This window comes from Rhinopithecus roxellana, chromosome 7, assembly GCF_007565055.1.
Source record: "Rhinopithecus roxellana isolate Shanxi Qingling chromosome 7, ASM756505v1, whole genome shotgun sequence".
Taxonomy (NCBI): domain Eukaryota; kingdom Metazoa; phylum Chordata; class Mammalia; order Primates; family Cercopithecidae; genus Rhinopithecus; species Rhinopithecus roxellana.
Window position 1 is genome coordinate 63,558,209 of NC_044555.1, and position 7,290 is coordinate 63,565,498.

A 7,290-nucleotide genomic window follows, 5' to 3' on the forward strand; every position below is an offset into this window, starting at 1 on the left:
AAATTGCATGCCACAGGGTTGGTGTACAGATTATTTTGTCATCCCAGTAATAAGCATAGCATTTGATAGGCAGTTTTCGATCCTCTCTCTTCTCCCACCCTCCACCCTCGAGTAGGGCCTGGTGTCTGTTGTTCCTTTCTTTGTGTCCATGTGCACTCAATGTTTAGCTCTCATTTATAAGTGAGAACATACAGTATTTGGTTTTCTTATTCCTGAGTTCTTGAAGATGGGTTATACGTCACCTGTTCCTCGTGTCTTTATACTTATTTGTCTTTGGAGGAAAGCACATTTGCTGAATTGACACACAGATTGGATTGGTGTCTGGTTGCTGTTTTTAAAATAGAATGATGTTGAACAACCCTTCTTGGTGCTCAGCTATTGAATCTGCCTTCCCATTTCGGTTTTGGCTCATTTATCTTCCTGTACGTCTAAACTCTGACACAATTACTCCCTTTGCCCTCCCCTCAATAAATCAAGGGAAGGGATCAGAAATGACATTCATCGAGCATCTACTATGTGTCAAGTACTTTACAAATTGTTATCTAATTTAAGGCTGTTTTTAAAAAAGAACTAAGAGGCTCATAGAGGTTAAGTAACTTGCCCAAGTTGAAAGATAGTATGTAATACAGCCTCACCCAACATGGAACTTCCCAGTTCAGATCCCAAAGCCCAATTTCTTTGCACTACACTAAACTGCAACCCAAATAGAAACCTTGTGTTTGTCGTGAGCTGGAGACGTGCCTCTTAAAGTGGGATTCATGAACCAACAGCATTACCAGAATCTGGGAGCTTGTTGTCAATGCAGAATGTGGGGCCCCAGCCCATACCCACTGAATCACAATGCTCATTATTAAGATCCTTAGTTGATTTGCAAGAACAATGAACTGTGGAATGCATTGGTGTAGAGAAAATGGCAGAATTGATATTGACACTTGAGACTATGGCCTGTTAGTTGTAGTTGATGCCGACATTGTCCTAAGATACTCCCATTCACCAGTCTTTTCTTTGAGCCCCTTTTATTCCTTGATTTTTATTTCTTGGCATACACACATGCTTGATTACTAACATCCTGTGTGTGTGTGTGTGTGTGTGTGTGTGTGTGTGTGTGTGTGTGTGTGTGTTCTACTGTCGCTATCCTGAAGACATTTCTCAGCCAGGCAATCTGACTTTATTTCAGAGTCCTTGAAATGAAAGACCTAAATATTTTTTATTCTAGATGATTCTGATAACCTGCTAAATAGAATGAGGACCAACTGACTTTGGATACAATCTCCCCTAAACCTGAGGAGATGGTCCCTGAAAGCTTTATTCCATAGTACTAATCAAACATCTTCTAGCTGATATCTTCTATTTTCAATCAAGACTCAATATTTGTGTTGCTGCTGATGATAAACTGTAGAGAAAAGCATTTGGATACCAAGTTGGCTTAAGTCAGTGATAAATGTGAAGTTTAACTCAAAAGTACATTTTGTTTAACCCAAACTTGAAAGAGGATGATGTGTTATAAAGAACACTGAGTTGATAGTTAAGAAACCTAGCTCTCCTTCTCTCTTCCTCGGCGCTGCCTACGGAGGTGGCAGCCATCTCCTCCTCGGCATCATGGCCGCCCTCAGACCCCTTGTGAAGCCCAAGATCGTCAAAAAAAGAACCAAGAAGTTTATCCGGCACCGGTCAGACCGATATGTCAAAATTAAGCGTAACTGGCGGAAACCCAGAGGCATTGACAACAGGGTTCGTAGAAGATTCAAGGGCCAGACCTTGATGCCCAACATTGGTTATGGGAGCAACAAAAAAAAAAGCACATGCTGCCCAGTGGATTCCAGAAGTTCCTGGTCCACAACGTCAAGGAGCTGGAAGTGCTGCTGATGTGCAACAAATCTTACTGTGCCGAGATTGCTCACAATGTTTCCTCCAAGAACCGCAAAGCCATCGTGGAAAGAGCTGCCCAGCTGGCCATCAGAGTCACCAACCCCAATGCCAGGCTGCGCAGTGAAGAAAATGAGTAGACAGCTCGTGTGCACGTTTTCTGTTTAAATAAATGTAAAAACTGCCAAAAAAAAAAAAAAAGAAAGAAAGAAAGAAAGAAAGAAAGAAAGAAAGAAAGAAAGAAAGAAAGAAAGAAAGAAAGAAAGAAAGAAAGAAAGAAAGAAACCTAGCTCTTTCTCCAGGCTATGCTACTTGCTGTGGCTTTTAAGCAAGACAGGTTCTCTCACTGAACCTCAGTTTCTCATCTGTAAAATGGGAGACTTGAACTACGTGATATTCAAAGTCTGCTCAAGCTCTAAAGTCCTATGACAACTTACATGTGCTAGAATTAATTTACTCTTTGACATCATTGATTGCAAGAGGCAGCCTTACTTTACATACCACAAAGGAAGAAACAAATGTTGTCAATCATAATGTTTTAAGATTCTACATCTGTTCCTGCATATTTTCTCTTTGCTGTTTTCACACTGTTTTATGCCCTAAGAGGTGAACCTTAATGATTTACTTCAATGTGACTCTCTTAACTTCTGGATTTTGGTTGGGTTTGGACAAAGAAAGCCAGAAGTAGGAGATTGAATGGTGTGAGGAAAGTGAGACTGGTATAGTTAACAGCCTGGCTCCCTCCTGCTGGGTCACCAAGTGATAGTGACTACATTCCTCTACTCAGGGCTATCGTTCTTTTAGGTTACCTTCTTCTGCAGCTAGAGCTACAGAGCCACTCCTGCCCTCCAATCCTTTAGGCCTACTAGTGGTAAAGGCTCCTAGTTGTTGTTAGTATAACCATCCCTTGTTGTTTTCCCTTGACCCTGACTGCACCTTTATAAATAATCCCTCTACTAATCTTTCCTCAGTGTTGCAGCCACAGTTTCAGTGTTCCATTTGTTTCCTGCTGAGACCCTAATTGACACAGTAATTGACATTAGGCCTGTTCTTTAGGAAGCAGGCTCTCAAAATAGAATTTCAAGATTGTATTGCTCACATATTTGAGAAGCATTCCCAGCACTTGGTACATTAATATGTGCATAGTACATGTCAATGTCTTTGAATAAAAAACAAACCAAAATAACGTCTTCCAATCGTTGCGCCTCTGTTCACTGGAAGAAATATAAAGTAGCCAAAAATCAAGATGGATTCTCTTGTAGGTTTCCTAGAATGTGTAAAGATGGTCATTTAGCAAGACAAAAAACAAAAATAAATAAATAAACAAAAACAAGAAAAACAAAACAAATAAAGACGGTCATTTAAAGATACATGTTCCCTTGAAAAGATTTTCTGTGCTCTCTACAGCAGATGCCCTGCTTCTGATTATGTTTGTTGATGGTAATTAAAAAGAAAGCATTTCCCCAGTCAATAGCTGGATACCAGGTACTAGCGACTTTACCGTTTTGCTCTAGTAAAGATACCACATCTGGAACTGCAAAATGTCATCACTATAATGGATCAGAATGCTACTTTGTATATAATGGCAATCAGGGTCTCTCTAGAGTACATTATAATAGAGATTAAGATAGATGATGTAGCCTTTAGATAATAAAGATATACTGTTCTACTTATTATGTGACTCCACCACTATACTTAAACTCAAAGAATATCCTTACACAATGTTACCTCTGACCAAGAAATTCATTTTGCACTAAAGAAAGCCCATCTGTGGGCTCATGCTATGGAATTTATTAGTCTTACCACATGCCTTATGACCCCAAATTAGCTGGTTTCATGGAAAAATGGAATGACTTGATCAAAGTTCAGTTATCGAATTAGCTGACAGACAATATTTAGTGAGGCTGGGGTGTTAACTTACATGGTATAGTATATGCTTTAAACCAGCAGCCAACATATGGTGTTGTCTCTCTGGTAGCCAAAAGGCATTGGTTCAGAAACTAAGATCTAGAGCTTGAATTGGCCCCATTATGATTATATTAACAGGCTATTTAAGGCATTTTTCCTACCTATCTTCATAAACTTGGGTTCCACGAGTCTAAGTGTTCTACTGTCTAAGGAAGGAATGCTTACATAGGAAACTGACATGACTCTATTTCATTGGAATCTGAGAATGCCTCTTAACCATTTCAGGCTCTCCATGCCACTGAATCTATAGGTAGAGAAAGAGTTATTTGCATTCGCTGCTGGGTAAATAATTGGTTTATTCATGCACAATGGTTACAAGAACTATGTCTAGAGGTCAGGGGATTTACTGAGTTATCTCCTACTACTCCTTTGATCAATAATCCTGGCCAATGGGAAACTACAGCAATCAATAAAAACAGAAACATTAAGGAATCATATTCTACAGGAATGAAGATTTGGGACAATCCCCCAGATAAAGAAATCCAACTAGTTGAAGTGCTGGCAGAGAATAAAGGATAATTTAAAATGATTATCAACTCAGATACCATGACCAGTCACCAAAGAGGGACTGAAACATCTTTATGTTGATTAACTGTTTCTTCCAACCTCTATCTTCCCCAGCTCTCTTATGTGAAGGGAACTGATGGCAGCTAAAGTTTTAGGTTTCATGTGGGAGTATGACAGAACTAGTATTATCTGGCATTAATACAGCAGTCACAGGTCAGAAAATTTTCTTAAAGGACTACATAATAAATAGTTCAGATGTCCCTTGTCCTGAGAGCATGAGATTTTTATTCAAACAAAAGAAAAGAGTAGATGCTGAGAGTAAAAGGGATGAACTGAGATGGGACACAGAATTTTCCTATTATCTACTTCAGAAGTCAGCAAACTACAGCCCACAGGCTGGTCATCTGTTTTTGCAAGTAAAAATTTAATTGGAATATAGCCATACATAATCTTTTACATATTGTTTATGGCTGCTTTTGTGGTACAGTGGCAGAGATGAGTGGTTGTGACAAAGACCACATGGCCCATAAAGCCTGAACTATTTATTATCTAACCCTTTAAGAAAATTTTCGATCTGTGACTGCTGTATTATTGCCAGGTAATATTAGTTCCATTATATTCCCACATGAGACATAAAGCTTTAGTTACCATCAATTACCTTAACATAAGATAGCTATGTTCCTCTGCCACAGCTCCTCTCCTGTGGCCTCTCCTAAAATTATACCTACAGTTCACTCTAGGTTCTAGTATTCACTCCCTCCCCTTGCCCTTCAGGCCTATGGTAGAAAATGTCCCCTAATGCTGGTAACTTTGAAGTCCTTCAACACCACTTATTGAGTTCCTTTTACCATGCCCACACCATTATAGACAATCCTTTCAATCTGTCCTCCTCAATTCCCATTTGAGTCTGTCACGTTTCCCACCAGGACCTTAACTGAGAAGGATGTCGTTAATTGTAAGACACTGCCCATTTCAGAGATGTTAAAATGTGAACAGGAAAATGTGCACCTTAGGATCGATGAGCTATGCTAACTGGCAATATACTCCTGGGGAATGAATGAACGAGTGATCAGCATTCACAGGACAGTTCATCTCAAAGACCAACGTAGTGTAGTGGTGTGATAGATTATGCATTTTTCAGAAATCAGCATCAATATTTCTTCTTCCTAAGTACCTAGATGCTCTTTCTCAGGCTTGATTCTGGTGACTAACAAGAAAGCCATGGCCTTGCCCGGAACTCCTAGTTGTTACACTAGGGTCAAAACATTAAAATGCTATTTAGGCATTCCATTCTTATGAAATGAGATAATTCCAAAGCAAATGCTAGCAACATGGGTACAATCCTGTTTTCTGCAAAGCAGAACAGGTTACTGTTGTTTTTGACCCTCCACAAACCGATTTCAGAGCTTTCTGCAAGAAGAGAATGATGCACCAATTTGGGAACACATCAGATTCCTCTGGCGTTGCAGTTTATTCACATTCCCTGCCCTAGGGACAACCACCATATATTCTGGCCAAGATAGAATATTAATAGACATCGGTTTTCCTTATCACTTTTATTTCTAAGATATTATTTAGTCTAGGCTCACTGTCTACAACTCACCAATCCTTTAGCAAAACTGCTGATCAGAACCGCATGGGCTCTCAACTAGTAATGACTGAGACTACTCAGTCTGGAATAAAAGATACTGTGGCTTTGAAAAAGTCCATTGCATTTTCTTTCCTAATTTCTAATTTACTAATTGGTCTCTATAGAGACAAAGGAACAAGTGTCTCACCTCTGGCCCTCCTCTAGGGAAATGCTACTCAAGGTGCTGGCCCATGGTAAGACAGGGAACTTGCATCAGAATGTAAATCAGTGTGTGGCTTCCTTCATGGAAAGTTTTGCAATCAAAAACATCAACTGAACTAAATAACAAATTTGTTGACATTGTTGATTCCCAGTCTCGGGCAAACTCCTTATCTCCTTGTGAACAAGTAATAAATGGTGCAGAGACCAGCAACTAGTACAAGGACCACATTCTGAGGAGCATTGCTCTAGAGGGTCTTGGAACTCAGTCCCTTCACAAAGTTCACCTTCTAAATTGCTGCCACTTGTTGAGAAATAAAACTATTTCTTTTATTTCTGGTTTTTCAAGAGAGAGAGAAGTAACTCCTCTTTCCAAGCCTGGAAGTTCATGCTTAGTCTCAGAAAGCATCAGAAACCCACTTAGCCTGCCCAAGAGTCAAATGGAATTGCATGAAACTAAGTGACACACTGGAAGATACTCAAGAGAGAAAGATTCAGATTTGATCTGTGACCAGATAATGGCATTTCAGTTCCATCTGAAATCAATGTGTTAGTCTCACAGCACCATCCTTCACAGAAACTTGTTTCTGATGTAGAGAGAGACAATACAACATTTCAAACACGATGCAGAGAAATTAAACTTTCTTCAAGCTCCAATGCAGCCATAGAGCAAACAGAAAAACAAATCCTTAAGCTGTTGAGCATCTTCAGAAATGACACCACAGTAACAGAAATGCATCCGTACACTGCACATTCATCAGTAAAATTGATTCTGATGAACAAAGCTAGGTGCTTTGCAACATTCTTGTGGCTTTGTCCTAAGGAGAAACAAGTGCCATGTTTTAAATGAGTTAAACATAAGTTTAACTTTGTAATGCAAACACTAAAAACATTGGCTAAAGGCAGAGAAACAATAACAAGTGTTTCTCCAAAGGGGGAGGTGTATTCCCATCATTGGTTATACCTGGCATCTTTCTCACCTCGCCCAAAACAGTGGTTCTCACCCTTGGCTTCACATGAGAATCCCCTTGGAAGCCTTTAAAATCCCTCAAGTCCTGTCTGCACCTAGATCAATTATATCATAATGTCTGGGTGTGGCACCAAATCATCAGTATTTTTTAAAGCTCCCCGAGTAATTTGAATGCATATCCAAGGTGAAG

General features: G+C 39.6%; 1 pseudogene across 1 annotated transcript; it reads left to right on the forward strand.

The window, feature by feature from the left end:
* The first annotated feature begins 1,552 nt into the window (after positions 1 to 1,552).
* LOC104676877 lies at positions 1,553 to 2,067 on the forward strand (annotated as a pseudogene). Its single transcript, XR_749983.2, has one exon. The product of XR_749983.2 is annotated as a 60S ribosomal protein L32 pseudogene (transcript).
* Positions 2,068 to 7,290: the final 5,223 nt, after the last annotated feature.